Raw genomic sequence first — 16,912 nt, 5'->3', positions numbered from 1 at the left:
GTGCTTGGAAAAGGTATACATCTTTTGCTCAGTTTGAAATTCTACCACCTCAGTTGTTAAGATATTATTTCATTTTATTTTTAGACCATGTATCTGCAATTGCAGATATATGTTTCTCCTTTTGTTTCATCATATTTTTTTTCAATCTTTAGAATGGTGAAAGTGAAGATTTTAATGTAAATGATTAACAGTACCTTGTTCTGTATTTGATGAAATTTGTAATAGGAAAGTAGCTCATTCATTGTAAAGTGGGATAAAAAGTGTATAATCAAAATTTTAGTTTAAAAGTGTGCGTGCATGCATGTGTGTGTGTGTGTGTGTGAGAGAGAGAGAGAGAGAGAGAGAGAGAGAGAGAGAGAGAGAGAGGTGTTAGTTTACATATGTTTTGTTATTTTGGGCAAATTCTTTGTGTAGTCACAGTTTTCCAAAATCACGGTGGGTTACTGAGGACACTACAGGTTTAGCCTCAGAACCATCCCTAAGCTTCCATTAATTTTGATGCAACATTATCACCTTAGGTAGAATTCCAATTATGAGCCTGCTGCTGGCAGATTACTTAATAAGTTAGATTCAGAATTGAATCGTGCCAGTATTATTCATTTCTCAAATGCAGTGATCTACAAGAAAAATAGGAGGGGTATTAAATATTGATCTTCAAGACTTAATTCTTTGTGTTTCACTAGGAGCTTCTGATTGTATTACTGCTTCTACCTGTTGTCTTGAAAAGGCAGTTGGGTCTCTTTGAGCATTGTGTTTTCTCATTTCATGTGGTTCTAGTTAGAAGAAGAAAGCTTGGAAGAGGAGATAGCATAAATCACTCCACTGATCTTTATTAAGCTCTTCCTGTGTGCCAGTCACTCTGTTAGGTGCATGGGGCATATCCATAAAGCAATGATCTTTGTCTTCAAGGAACTTATATTCTGGCCAACATTGAGTGTTTTTTTGCATGTCAAATGGTACTATAAAACTACTTTGTTGGCATAAATCTATTGGATCCTAACAAGAGTTCCCCAGATATGTATATGTATGTATAGGTTTATCAGTGTGCATGAGTGTATATACACAAACACACGAACATATGAAAATATGCATATAAAACGGTTTTGTACTCCCATTCATATAAATTCAAAATATAAAATTCTGTAAAGGATTTTTTTTTTTTATGTTCTTGATACAAACTCAGGTAGCAGAACTGACGTGAAGCTATTTATAGTCACAATGCATCCCGGTACTGTGACTGTTCATACATTTCACTGCAGAAATATTAATGTAGTTGATTACAGGGTGCTGCCCCAGACCTGCTGAGACTGTTACTTACTATATAGTTTATATACCTTGATATGTTTCTAAAGTGTGAAAAGTTCTGAATTCCAAAACACATATAGCCTCATGGATTTTAGATATGGGCTTCTTAACCAGTGTTATCTTTTTTTGTGTGGATGCAGAAACTGAGCCTTAGCTGAATTAATAAATCAAATCATGATCACAGAGTTAGCAAATGATCTACCTGGGTTTAAATCCTGTTGGAGACTCTCAAGGCCATAATTTCACCCACCATATCCTATTACATATTCATAATCAGGTACCTGGAGTCTAACCTATAATTTCTACTCAATAGTTACTGAATACAGATTGCAAAGTCCTGAAATTCTTACTTTTGGATGTGCAGATTTCGTTAAACAGTTTTAATTCAAGTCATTTCCATATCTTATGGAATTTTGGAAATATGTGCATATAAATATAATAGATCAATACTTCCTCTGTGCATTTCTTCTCTTAGTTATCTCATTATGCAGGTGTATCACTTTGGTCCTGTATTGCATAATGTACATAACTGAACATACTGTGCTCAAGAGAGCATTCCATTTTTATCTGAATAGAAAAAGTAATTAAAGCAAGGTTTGTTTTGGGCTCAGAATCTGATGGCTGATTTCACCTCTGTTCCTTAAATTAAGTCATAGAGATAGAGCAAACAGCGAGGATTTTAGCATTTCTGTGTGACTTAGTAATTCTTGAGCTGTTCATGCTTCTCTGAATGACAGAAATGTTTTTAGTGAACCCTAGGGTTTCAAAATAGTCAAAAAACTTCTGCGTCCTAATTCCAGACATTTTTATAAATTGGCCCTTCTGCCTGCACCCTACCATGGCCTATTCCCAAACCGTTGTTTAAGTAGAATTAAACTATTTTCTGAAAAGCTTTTCAGCAAACATATTTGCCCCAAAAGAAAATGTCTCCTGAATTAGGACAACTTTGCCTTTGAGGATCTTGGGTTGTAACAAAGCCAAAAATACATTTCAGGTGACTGCTTCAGATTATGTCAGTCTGAATGCGGGGATGATCCGTATCGGGGTGCCCACTGGTGCTTTTCAGTGTTTTATCTCTGTGCACACTCTTCCACATCCAACTGTTTAAACCACTTCACCACAGAGCTCCCCAGGAACGGGCTGAGAAGCATTAGTTACTTATGAGCATACCTGCTCTTTAAAAGGCCCTCCTGCATGTCACCGTAGTGGGAGCCTCAGACCTGGCAGGCTGAGTTCAAGCTCAAGGGCAAAACCAGCTTTTGAGTAATTGGCTCTTCTGAGCTACACATACACCCTTACAGCAACCATCTTCCTTTTTACATACCCGTAGATGCTGGATGCTGGGAAAGACTCTCAGCATTAGAGAGAGACGAGTCTCCAGAGGTTTGCATATTAATTTTATTGCTTTATGGGTGCTAACCCTGGGAAAGTTACTGAAGTAGTTCAAGGCTTATGCAATAAGATAAATATGAATATTTCGGAGTCAATAAAATACACGGTGATTGGCACACAGAAATTGTAGTCATAATATTATTCTTACTTTGTGTAAAAATGTGTGTGTGTGTGTGTGTGTGTGTATGGTTGCAGTAGAATGGTGGACAAACACACCGACTATTTCCTTATTACCTCCTGTCAGCACAAGCCTCTGGGAGCCTAAAAATGGGCCTTTTCATTAGTCTGGGTGGAAGCAATGTTTCAGTAGATCTTGAAAAATGCCTGGCATTCAGCCTAGTGGGGTGTGGTAGAGCTGAAACTGAGGTGCCCCAGTTAGAGGGAAGGTTTACGCAGATCACAGGTATAGTAAAGTGACTGAACATTCCCTTGGTCAGAGCAACATAACCCTCCATATATCCTGTTTAATTAGAATTAATTTGAAAGTCATCTTTTTAGTCTTTTCCTGTCCATTCTGCATAAAATACAATCGTCCTTCTTGCCACATTTCACAGCTTTTTTCCTATGTTGTATTTTTTTCTACTTTCTAGTGATCATTATCTAACCTACTCTATGTTTATGATTGGTCTCCTGTTAGAATTGCAAGTTCCACAAAGAAATTATATATTTACATCTGTTGTTCTACACTAAAAATTCCCAGAATCCTAGCATGCTAGTTGGATATCAGAAGTTGCTCAGTAAATAGTTTGCACAAAGTCATGAAGAGTTATCCAACTCAATATTGGAGGAATTTGGAAAAGTCATATAAACCCAATCAGATTTGATATAAATAACATTTTTCAATAAAGAGGTTAATACTTGGCTTTTATATTGCCTATTTTGTTGCTAGAGCAGCTGGGTAGTTTAAACAACCGTTTCCATATATTGACTTTTAACATCTTAGAGATAGTGAAGGTAGCAGAGTTCACTTGCTAAAGTAGCCCTCTCTCCAAGAGGCTGCAGGAGCAACTCTGTGGAGACCCTGTCCCTTACCAGTGGCAAGCAGTAGCACGTTTGCTTCCAGCTCATCTTTAAACTTCTGCTTATACTTATGGCACAACCTGGATCAGAAATCCTTCTGAAAGATAAATACCAGCCAAGCAGACTCCGCTTCTGCCTCCAGTTCTCTGTGAAACAAGGTGGTGCACAGCCTGTTCACAAACACATAAATACTGAGTGTTCCAGGTTGCCACACACTCTGCCATTAACTTTCTCAGGAAATTCTGGTGGAGAAAGAAGTGGCTCAAGGGACACTTAACCTAAATAGGCTTATTTGTTCTGGTCTTAGAAAAGAGAAGGAGAATACCCACTGTGGTTTTTTGATAAATCTTGCAACCAAGACAAAAAAAGAAAGAAAGAAAAATAAAAAGTATATCATCCTTATAATAAAATATGCATTTACTTTTTCTGGTAGACAACTGGATGTCATCATGAGCCCTCCACTGTGGGTAAGGAGGGTAATTAATAGGGATATTACATAACTATTTATTGAGCATCTGCTATCTGCTAAGCCCAGTGAATATTTCACTGACAGTGGAGTCTTAGCACTAAGAAAACACAGATCTATGTCCTTTGTCGTGAAAAATGGGCTGCTTGCAGGAGACATAATCACATGAACAAACGTCACATTAAAACTCATGTAAGTTCTCTGAAGTGAAAGAATAGGGTTCTTTTGAAGCTAATACAGAGGAAATTGACCAATTCTGTGGGGAGATGGAATCTTCCCTAAGGAAATGACTTGTGAGTTGAGACACATTAACCAGGTAAATCATGATGCAGGGATGAAAAGAGATAGCATTCCTGACATAGCATGCACAAGGCTATTTATAGATTTGGGAGGAGATCAGGGTGACTGGATGTCTTAGTTCAAGCTGCTATAACAAGTTAACACAGACCGCATAGCTTATAAACGACAGACATTTATTTTTCTCACAGTGTTGGAGACTAGAAATCTGAGCTCAGGGAGTAGTGTGGTTTGGAAATCGAGTATCCCCCAAAGATTCTGTGTTCATGCAAGAATTTTCAGAGGTGCAATATATTAGATTATGAGAGCTGTAATCTAATCAGCCCATCCTAGTTTGGTCAACTAGGTGGTAACTATAGACAGGTGGGATGTGGCTGGAGGAGGTGGGTCATTGGGGGTGTGCTCTGGAAGAGTTCCTCTTTCCTGTGCCCACTTCTGCTTTCTCTCTCTGCTTCCGGGCTGCCAAGAAGTGAGCAACACCCCTTCTCCAGGCCCTTTCTCCATAATGTGGTGCCTCATCTTGGGCCCAGAGGAATGAAGTTGTCCAATCATAGACTCTGAAATCATGAACTAAAATAAACTTTCCCTCCTCTAAGTTGTTCTTGTTGGATATTTTGATCGCAGAGATGCAAGGACAGGTTCTGCTGTGGGTCTTCTTCTGGGTTGCAGATTGCCATCTTCATGGTGCATATTGTCATGGCAGAAAGAGAACAAAGAGGTTCTCTGAGACCTTTTGTGTAAATGCATTGATTTCATTCATGTGGGCTTTACCCTCATGACCCAATCATTTCTAAAAGGCTCCAAGTAGTCATGCCATCACATTGGAGGTGAATATTTCAATGTGTGAATGTTTGGGAGAGGAGGGGTGAGCATAAACTTTCAGTCCATTACACTAAAATACAGAGAGTTGGGATTGGAGTCTTTGAGACAAGGTGGAAAATATAGGCATGGATCTCTGAGAAATGTGGCTTCTTTCTAACTCAACTGTACTTCAAAGTATCTGGGAAAGACCATCATTTATTGTCTCCAGGGTGCACTTTCCTTTCTTGTAATTGCATGGTAGATCAGGGTGTTATATATTTTAGATTCAAATATCTATGGAACCAGGATATAAATATTTGCAACATCTATCAATTTTTTAGTTGCATTGCATTAGCTCTCATTCTGTGATCCCTGTGATCCTCTCTTCCTCATATTGCTTTATTTTGGGAAAAAAATGGTTTGCTCTCCAGGTGGTCAGAGTTATTCTCTCCTAAATCCTCTCTCTTACATAAACTCCTCTGCTCTCTTTCCTCCCTATTTCCCTCCTACCTGGGCTTCGGAGCTGTTCCTTATTTGGATGTAACTCTTTTGCTGGTGATGCCACATCTATTTATAATCCTCTTCCTCCAAGGCACTGACTCATTTTCTCTCTTTAAATTTGACCTTCTAACCTTCCCTCTTCTGTGTAACTTGGAAATTGTTTGGATGGTGCTTAGTATGAAGGACACAGGATGTCAAATAATTACACCGTATTATAGTTTATGGTGTCAGCGACCAGTGAGAAAATTGTACTTGACATGCCATTATTTTTGCTGGCCGTTTGCATGTTAAGAGCACTAGCCTAACACAGCCACAGCCAAATTGTATCTTCAGGCTTGCGAGAACAATTCACTGTTAGTTCCATCAAGCTTCTGCCTACTCAGACAGAACCTGGTGTACCAATAATTTGGCCAAAATGCAAGTCAGCATTGCGTGTTTCAATCTGGCCAAACAAATGTTGTCTGCCTTTTATTCAATGTCCTGACTTGGAAATTAAACAGTTGAAAAATTGTTTTATGCTAATATAAGTAAGGAGAATAATAGACATTGAAATCAGCAGCAACGATACCCTCCCCCGAGACATGGACATGCCTGGCCACCTGCATACATGTGCATGCAAAGCCCATTAGCGGAGTTTGTACAAGAGTAAACAACTCATCTTCTGGTCCTTATTCAACCCCTTTCTCTCACCCTGTGCACTTCATTCCCTGCAACGGACCAGGTGAAAGAGTACATCATTCATGTTCATCACTGTAGATATCCTGAAAAGCATATTCAATCAGACATGTTGAAGAAAGTATCTAGCATGTTCTATTAGTCCTTTGAGGGTCATCTCATTGAGCCAGGTACTTTTTGCACTAGAAGCAAAATGATAGCAGTCATATGCTTATGGTGAAAAGAGAGATTAAATAATACAATTTTATGAGTATAGAGTAACAAGGTAGTCAGTATGAGGAAAAAATAGCAGAAAATTGATTCTCATCACAAGTGTAAAGCTAAAATTCATAAGGAAAGTTTGGGTAAACAAATACAAAGCACCTAAAAGTGATCCGTGGCATGTTCCCATGAAGTAATAAATTGAATTCTCATTAAAAGAAATTTTCATAAAAAAATGAGAATTATAACATGGTGCAAAATAAAAAATACCAGACACGACATAAATGCACTTAGAATATAATTATAATAATGTATATACTGGCACATATCTATTATGATACATGTGTGCACATGAAAAATATACATGTTCAAATGTTGATTATATATGTACTCAAACATTTATAAAAACCATAAAACTCATCACCTGGTTCACTGATATTCAACAGTTTTCACCATTCTCCTGTTACTTTTTCAATTGCTTCCTCCACCCCCAAAACATACACACATTCCCAAAACACACATATGTTGCTAATGCTCTTAAGTTAAAAAAAAATGTTAGAAAAGCTGTGAGTGGTGATATGTGCTTTTAATCCCAGTGTCCCAGTGGATTGGGAGGCTGAGGCAAGAGGATCTCAAATTCAAAGCCTCAGCAACTTAGTGAGATCCTGAGCAACTTAGCAAGACTCTGTCTCAAAAAAAAAAAATAATTAAAAAAAGGCATAAAAATGTCTAGGGATGTGGCTTGATGGTTAGGCATGCCTGGTTTCAATCCCTGGTATCAAAATAAATGTAAAAACAGAGGTATTTACATCTATAACTCTATCCATCATATTTGATATAAATATTTCCCCTGTTGAGTATATAAGATCATAAAAACCCAAATATGTAAGAATATCTAATGCATACATGACATCCTAGTATCTGTTTTGAAAACAAAATGAATAATTAATTTCTTACATTTGTTCAGATTAATAACTACTACAAAACAATAAAGGGGCACTTGCAATGAAATATATATGTGGTGAAATTTTCAATTTTTTGCAAAATAATTTTCTGCATTTTGTTTTCTGTGATATGCTTTTATTATAGAACATAATAAAATGAGGGTAAATAAATGATAATGTTATATTGCTCAATTTTCTTAAAAATCAATGCCATCCATTCATAGGAGCTTCTTGGAAACCATTATATCCTGTGAAGCTCATTTGGTAAATAGAATCTCATTTTAAGTAAAGCTATACCTGTGTGAAACCATTGGTGGGCCAATCTCATCAATTAATGGATTAAAGTGCTAAGCATATTTATTCATTTTTATGCAACTTCGAAGACAGAACAGTCAGTCTTGGCTGCACTGCTAAATGCATGCTAAATAACTCCCATTACATGGAACAGACCAACTATTAGCTAGACAGGAACATTTTATATGTGGTCTCGAAGTGGGAAACTACTCTATAAGTCTTCAGATAATATAGTCAGTTTTCATGCTATTTGTAATCTTTCAAAACAAAAGCATAACCTAGAAAAGTTATTTAGGGAATTAGGCAGTTTTAAAAAGGTAAAAGGTGATCACATTTACAGTGTTTCACTTTGCCTGGCTACCCCTGTTTATGTATTTCGGTAAAGTATATCTGCACGTATTTCTATTATATTTAACATATATTCACCCCCCAATATACAGATTGGCATAATTTGTTCATGCATGTTTCTGTGCATAAATCTTTAAATATTTTGCAATATAAATGGCAGCCTTATCAACACTCAAAGATCTGAATATTCATTTAAGATGTGGGCATGTTCGCTGATAAGCACTGGCTCTCTCTCTTTCTTCCTCAGACTTAAGAATCCTTTTAGATCTTATAACCTGGAACAGAAATATGATATATGACATTCTTACTACTCAAAAGAATGTCTGTAGGCCAACAGCAGTGGCAATAATGGGAGCTAGTTAGAAATGGAGAATCTCATTCAACACGGGTATATCCTGACTCACTTAGAAGCTGCCTTTCAACAATAGCCCCAGGTAATTTTTGTACACATAAAGATATTAAAGTCATGTATTTAAATATTTTAATATATATTACACACACCAGTAAAGTTTTTAGGAAATTAATTGATAAATAATCAACCCCAGAATGGGTTGAATATGCCCCCACCCCCACCCCTGCCCCATCCCTGGTTTATATCCGGCCTGAATAAACTCAGTTTAACAAAAAGGGTCATGGAGCTGGTGGTGTTTGAAAGAGCCCCAGGAAAAGTTTGGGGAGCAAGCATTTGCTTATCTCACTTGCACTCCATATGGTAAGTGGCAGACATGGTGGGCTGGGCTATCAGTTTGCAGATGATTCCTTCCTTCTGCAGAGGCCCTGCAGGTCTAACCAAGGGACAAGCATGTGCTCTCCACCCCCACCCTCACCCCACCCCCACCCCAGCCCCATTAGTTACTGCTAACTGTTCCCTGCTCAGTGCCACAAACTTCTGTATGTATTTACCACAATGCTGCAGATGTGCTCTGAAGTCTGCGGAGTATCAAATGTCACTGGGCTTCAGTGGGAGACAATAGCAGAATCTAAATGAGCCTGATCAGAAGGGCTGGGAATATTGGGGAACAGCAGGGAATAAAACACTGGATGCATATTTCTATTTCTCCCTAATCCTAAAAACTGCCCAGCTGTGTTACACAGATTTTTTTTTCCTGTGAATATTATAGTAGAGATGATGAAATTAATGATACTGTCCAGGGACATTAAAGTAAGGAAGAAAATCAGGTTTGAGTAACCAAAATAAACTGGTGGTATCGATTGACTGTTTACTATATGGCATTTTATAAAGTTTGTCTGTTGAATCCTTATAGCATACCTCTGGACAAGATACTTTTAACTCCATTACCAGATTGAGACTCAATAAAGGGAAAAGTTATTTTCATTAGGACGTGCTAGTTAGACAAATAGTGGTAAATTGGGAGTCAAATCTGGGTAAGGTGATAGCAGAGCTCATTCTTTCAACCATGGCAACAGTATCTCATTTGAGTCCTAAGTGAGAGGTGCTTCATAGGCTATGATGCGTCCTCCATTTGCAGATGAGAAAAATGAGACCACTGAGAGAAACCAAAGGGTGATTTTTTGAGTTATACATGAGAAGTTTAGTAAATGAGCAATTACAGATGCTTATCCCATAGCAAATTCTTTATGCATATTTCTTTGCACATACCACTATATGCTTTGCTAGTAAGAGACAGAGGTGTATATATATATCCCTTAAGAAAGAAAGTATGTCTTTGGACCTTATGCATGGAGTGGCTGTTTTATTTTCTTTATGGGGAGATGATACTGCAATACTCTGGGTCTGGGAAGGACTATTTTCATGTGTATAGTGACTTGTGAGCTGTTCTCCAATTAAGGGGGCTGACACAATATCTGTCTTTTTGCTCTTTTATTTTACAATATGCATTAAAAATGATCATGAAGTAAAAGGAAATGATAAAGAAGAGAGATTAGCAGGAGGAGAATATTTTTATTGAACACATCAGGCATCTTGCCAGTTACTTTAAATATATTTAGCTATGCTCTTATTCCCCAGTTTACAGATAAGAAAATTAAAGCTTTTGACCTGACTCCACTTTTCACTGATTAGATGAGACTGAAAGGATTTGCTGGAGTCTGGTTGGAATTCCTAGCTCCTCTGGAGCTGTAATGTTAAGTTAGCTCATTGAAATCTTTGAGCAGAATGGGGCAATTTTCTGGATTTCTCTTGTAGTGAGTCACCAGAACAGCAGAAAGAGAAGTGGGATGGTTGAATAGAATGAAAAATAAAATCCCATACACGTCGACAGGAACTAAAAGAAGACAAAATGCTTGTACCCTCCAGTTGCTTGAAGTAATTGTGCTAATGCTGAATAATTTAGTAACGATTCCCTGTACTCTTGAAACTGAGCTGGTGGACAATATTGCAGAGGCTCTAGAGGTGGGATCTATAATTTACTTAGCTCTCTGCAATGACTTCCTGGTGGACCCTTACAACTCCACACATCTTTTTTTCCAGAGGGATCTGTGCTTCTCTGTTTCCTCTCTTCTGTCTCTCTCCCTACTTTTCAGCCCTCATAATGGTGACTTTGCCCTGGGTAGTCCTGGTCATGTCTTTTGCTATGGTTGAACCTTCACCACTGAGAATAAGCCCCTCATGCCTTCAGCAAATTCTCCAAAGAAGAGTAATTTGGTGAAAGAGCAAATGTGGCTATTAAAAATGACCAAATCCTGTAACTTCTCGAAGCAAGTCCAACTCCCCAGCCACCCAAAGGCTTTATTTAGAATGTGGCAGGGTTATTTATAGTGAAGTTTTTCTGATGTGCTTGTGCAAGCCCAAAAGTACAGATGAATTTCTCATTGCAGTTTGCTTTTTGCTGTACTTATATGTGTGTGTAGTGTGTGAGCTGTTATTTTTTTCCCCCACAGAATAGCATTGCTGTAGCAGAGCTCATCCCCTGATTGCATCCCTGCTTTTGCAGGAACATTTATAATCAGTCTTGTGAGGCGTTTTCAGAAATCATTAGGTGCTTGCAATGACTGGTCCTATTGATCAAGGCCACTGCTTCTCCCATATTCCCTGTGCTTTCCCTGTCATTAAACTCCTACCATAAAGATCTGGATTTTGATGGCTAAACCCCAATTTTATACCCCAACTTGACTACCAGGAATGTGTTTGAATATTCTCATCTTTTCTTTCATCCCAACAGTTAGAGGAAAGACCCAAGCAGAAAAAAAGCTGAAAGACCAAATAGTAAACATAGAAATGCACATACTCTAGCATCCCCTTCCACTACCTACCCATAAATGAAGAATGGTGGTGAGACGGAGTCATTGAAATACAAATCACAGAATCAAACAGCAAAAAGACAGACAGAAATCCTGAAGCAGACAGAAAAAAGTCACATTGCAAACAAGATAGCATGAGAAAGGAGCCTATACCCAGAAAACACAGAAAGCCAGAGAATATCACAAGAATACAACATTCAAGAACCACAGAGGACCAGAAACAGAGTGAAGAACAAGGTTGAAAGAGGACGGGAATGGAGAAGGGAGAGAGAGAAGCAAGCAGAGAAAGACCATATGAGGTAGACTGTGGAACCTCAGAGTGAGTCTTACCAGGCCCAATCTGACCTGTTAGTCCCTGGACAGGTGCACTTACGCATATATTTTCGGCATTTCTGATCATGCAGGTTTGCTTCTTTTGAAAAGGAATGCAGTTTCATTGTGACACATGGCATTTGCTGAGTAACTGTGGCTGGCAGGACTCCGTCAGAACAATTTGAGTGAACCAACATACATTGTGATTTTTCTTCTCAAACTTTTGGAGACACAAATTTTGGAGACAACATTATCCATTTTCTAGCAATTGTTGCTAGAACCAAAATTATGCTCACTTTACCTCAAATCATATAAGGAACATCATAATTTAATAATGAGTCTTTAAAAAAAATATAGTTCATAAAGACTGTGATACTGGTTTACAAGAGAAGTGGGAAGTAGAAAGAGATATGGGTTAGAAAATTAACATCCACTGAAACTCTCTAAAACTATAAACTAGGCTTTTGAGATATTTGGGGAAAAAATTTAAAAAAAAACCCATTTAATTAGAATTAATTTTTCTATTATATTTATGCATAGATAAAGAGAAAGTCATGGAATTAATTTTAAATAATTTAAAGTAGCCTAAGTGAAAGCTGAAGCTAGCTTTCTGTTTCCATGAATTTGCAAATATATTTGAGCAAATACATATTGTAATGATATAATAAACAATGGGCTATGTGAACGTTGAAGGCTATATATAGACAGGACTTGGGAAAATTACTCCTGTATCTTCCAGGATACATGAACTCTTACTTAGTGCTCACTTGTACTCTATGAGGTAGTGCTGTTAACATTACCCTCTACTAACAAGTAAAGAAACAGCTTCAGAGAGTTGTGGTCTATGTCTCAGGTTAGTTAATTCAGTAGGGAGCTTGGATTTGAAAACAGAATTGGCTGCTTTGAAAACCTGTACATTCTTTGTATACTCTGGATATTAGGGCTCTATCTGAAGTGTGAGGAGTAAAAATTTGTTCCTATGATGTAGGCTCCCTATTTACCTCTTTTATTGTTTCTCTTGCTGAGAGAAAACTTTTCAGTTTAAGTAAGTCCCATTTGTTGATTTTTGTTATCAACTTTTGTGCTATGGGTGTCCTATTAAGGAATTTGGAGCCCGACCCTACAATATGTAGATCGGAGCCAACTTTTTCTTCTATCAGACGCAGAGTCTCTGATTTGATATCTAGCTCCTTGATCCACTTTGAGTTAACTTTTGTGCATGGCGAGAGGAGGGGATTCAGTTTCATTTTGTTGCATATGGATTTCCAGTTTTCCCAGCACCATTTGTTGAAGATGCTATCCTCCCTCCATTGCATGCTTTTAGCTCCTTTATCAAATATAAGATAGTTGTAGCTTTGTGGATTAGTCTCTGTGTCCTCTATTCTGTACCATTGGTCCACCCGCCTGTTTTGGTACCAGTACCATGCTGTTTTTGTTACTATTGCTCTGTAATATAGTTTTAAGTCTGGTATCGCTATACCGCCTGATTCGCACTTCCTGCTTAGAATTGCTTTTGCTATTCTGGGTCTTTTATTTTTCCATATGAATTTCATGATTGCTTTATCCATTTCTACAAGAAATGCCGTTGGGATTTTGATTGGCATTGCATTAAACCTATAGAGAACTTTTGGTAATATCGCCATTTTGATGATGTTAGTTCTGCCTATCCATGAACAGGGTATATTTTTCCATCTTCTAAGATCTTCTTCTACTTCTCTTTTTAGGGTTTTGTAGTTTTCATTATATAAATCTTTCACCTCTTTTGTTAGGTTGATTCCCAAGTATTTTATTTTTTTTTTGAGGATATTGTGAATGGAGTGTTTTTCCTCATTTCCGTTTCAGAAGTTTTGTCGCTGATATACAGAAATGCCTTTGATTTATGCGTGTTGATTTGATATCCTGCCACTTTGCTGAATTCATTTATTAGTTCTAGTAGTTTTTTTGTAGACCCTTTTGGGTCTTCTAGGTATAGAATCATGTCATCTGCAAATAGTGATAATTTAAGTTCTTCCTTTCCTATTTTTATGCCTTTAATTTCTTTCGTCTGTCTAATTGCTCTGGCCAGTGTTTCGAGAACTATATTGAATAGAAGTGGTGATAGAGGGCATCCCTTAAGAACTCAAAAAATTAAACAATAAGAAAACAAATAACCCAATCAACAAATGGGCCAAAGACCTGAACAGACACTTCTCAGAGGAGGACATACAATCAATCAACAAGTACATGAAAAAATGCTCACCATCTCTAGCAGTCAGAGAAATGCAAATCAAAACCACCCTAAGATACCATCTCACTCCAGTAAGATTGGCAGCCATTATGAAGTCAAACAACAACAAGTGCTGGAGAGGATGTGGGGAAAAGGGTACTCTTGTACATTGCTGGTGGGACTGCAAACTGGTGCGGCCGGTCTGGAAAGCAGTATGGAGATTCCTGGGAAAGCTGGGAATGGAACCACCATTTGACCCAGCTATTGCCCTTCTTGGACTTTTCCCTGAAGACCTTAAAAGAGCGTACTACAGGGATACTGCTACATCGATGTTCACAGCAGCACAATTCACAATTGCTAGACTGTGGAACCAACCCAGATGCCCTTCAATAGATGAATGGATAAAAAAAATGTGGCATTTATACACCATGGAGTATTACGCAGCACTAAAAAATGACAAAATCATAGAATTTGCAGGGAAATGGATGGCACTGGAGCAGATTATGCTTAGTGAAGCTAGCCAATCCCTAAAAAACAAATACCAAATGTCTTCTTTGATATAATGAGAGCAACTAAGAACAAAGCAGGGAGGAAGAGCAGGAAGAAAAGATTAACATTAAACAGATACATGAGGTGGGATGGAAAGGGAGAGAAAAGGGAAATTGCATGGTAATGGAGGGAGACCCTCATTGTTATACAAAATTACATATAAGAGGTTGTGAGGGGAATGGGAAAATAAACAAGGAGAGATATGAATTACAGTGGATGGGGTAGAGAGAGAAGATGGGAGGGGAGGGAGGGGGGATGGTAGAGGATAGGAAAGGTAGCAGAATACAACAGTTACTAATAGGGCATTATGTAAAAATGTGGATGTGTAACCGATGTGATTCTGCAAGCTGTATTTGGGGTAAAATTGGGAGTTCATAACCAACTTGAATCTAATGTATGAAATATGATATGTCAAGAGCTTTATAATGTTTTGAACAACCAATAAAAAAATTTAAAAAAAAAAAAGAAGAGCAAAATGCATCATAATTAAAGTTTATGCTCTCAAGGATGCAAACTCCATAGAATATTTTCATTTTATTTAGACTTTTCTTCATTAACCATATTTTCCATAATAAACATATCTTAAATCTAAAAAAAAAAAAGAAAACCTGTACATTCCTTCTGCCAAATCTGTGCCACCTCCTCCCTTACTTTATTTGTCTTTCCCCTTATGTTTCTCTGATCTTGGAAATGCTCTCTTGGAATATGGGGGAAAATTTTTACTTTTCTAAAATACAGTTTGCTCTTCCAAATATTTATTTTGGTCACTGGCACAACCCGGAGAACCAAGTGGGGAAACTGAGTTGTGTTAGACTCACAGTAGAAACCAGGCCTCTGATACCTGGTATTCTCCAGTGGCAACACTGCCTACTCTTATCTTTTATGAATCACTCAGCATTACTGAGGGTGTTTCCCCTGTGATAACTCTTTTCCATTAGGAAGTGCATTGAGATCCTTACTGCAGTTCTAGGCTGCACTACAGAGCAGGCTTTTAGAACTTCCAGCCCTAAATCTTAACAGCATACCAGCGCTGGAGGTAAGAAAGCCTTGCATAAGTGCACCATCTAATCGCATGGTTTATGTGGTCTCTAAAATCCATGCACTGTGTTACTTCCCTATTTATACTGGCAGATGCAGACTGAGATCTTGGATTAATAATAGCCATCCTGCAGGGATATTATTGAATGAGGTTTTTCAAAAGTCTGCACTGTTTTGTGACCTTTTAGCTTCCCATTATCTAAGATAGTGTTCCTTAAAATAGCCTAGCACCCCATATGTGCTGGTGATGCATAACGCAGGCCAGGAAACCAGAAATGCAAGGATTCTTTTGCTAAGATTTGAGGGAAGCCTTTGCAATGAAATCTTTCTATAGGGATATTCACCAGGCTTGGATTTGGGTGGCAAGAAGTAGCACAGTTCTGGGTCACTTGACCACACAAGTATTGGTATATTATCCTGCTACGACAGAGCAGACAAACTTTGTCACATTTACAATGGAAATCAACATGCCAGGGAACTGCTCCTTGAGATATGAGAGGGAGTTAAAAGTCTGTATATGAATGCTCCTCTACCCTGAGAGAACTTTTGAGGTAGCTGAAGAAAGGATTCCTACTTTGGAATCAGAGACTTCCAAGAGTCTTTGCAAATGCAAAATCTTCTCTTATCACTCTTCTGAGCTTCAACAAAGTTCTGACTTTCTCTTTTAAATTTTTTGAAAGTGTCAGCACAAGTAAAACTTCTCTAGCCCATCTAGTAAGGGTTAAATTTCCATTCTCCCTCTCCTGAAAACTGCAAACATTAGGGCCAAGCAACCGAATGCCCATATTCAATTTGAAACTCCTTTCTCTTAAAGAAATAGCATTTTCTATTTTACAATTTACTATATAAGATACAGTGTTTCACCCAAGCCAAACTCTGTAGGATCCATGGACTTGGGTTTGAAGCATCAGGGGATATAGATACCAAGGCACAGACACACACAGAAGATTAGCCAATGATACATACTATATATTTCTGAAATTGTTAGTGAGTTTTCAGCACAACTCCTGTATTTTTTGTTGTTATAGCCACAGTGGTATGTCTATTTTTCTCCAGTGTTTATCCTTGGAGATGAATGGTTTGTACAGAACACTGCACATATAGTGCTTCCATTGACTTCTGCTGGGTAAGAACAATGGTCAGTTTCTTTTCCATTGAGAATTTATGGAAGTTTGGAGGATGGTGGCATGGAGCTCCTGCTATCGAGTGAGATGGAGCTGAGATTCAAGTTCTGTCACAACAACCATACACTATAGCCTGAGACCTTGCATGTCATTTAACCTTGTTAAACCTCAGTTTCCTCATCTAGTAAATTAGCTTATAATGCTTGTCTTTTAGGTA

General features: G+C 37.9%; 1 protein-coding gene across 3 annotated transcripts in view; it reads left to right on the top strand.

The window, feature by feature from the left end:
• Window positions 1–16,912, top strand: part of Cdh8 (cadherin 8) — a 362,712-nt gene that overhangs the window by 14,907 nt on the left and 330,893 nt on the right. The gene's annotated exons all lie outside the window — the stretch shown is intronic.

The sequence above is a fragment of the Marmota monax genome, unplaced genomic scaffold (genome assembly GCF_021218885.2).
Source record: "Marmota monax isolate L192 unplaced genomic scaffold, Marmota_monax_Labrador192_F-V1.1 WCK01_AAM20220418_F8-fsc00024, whole genome shotgun sequence".
NCBI lineage: Eukaryota > Metazoa > Chordata > Mammalia > Rodentia > Sciuridae > Marmota > Marmota monax.
This window is presented reverse-complemented; position numbering and strand designations above follow the sequence as displayed.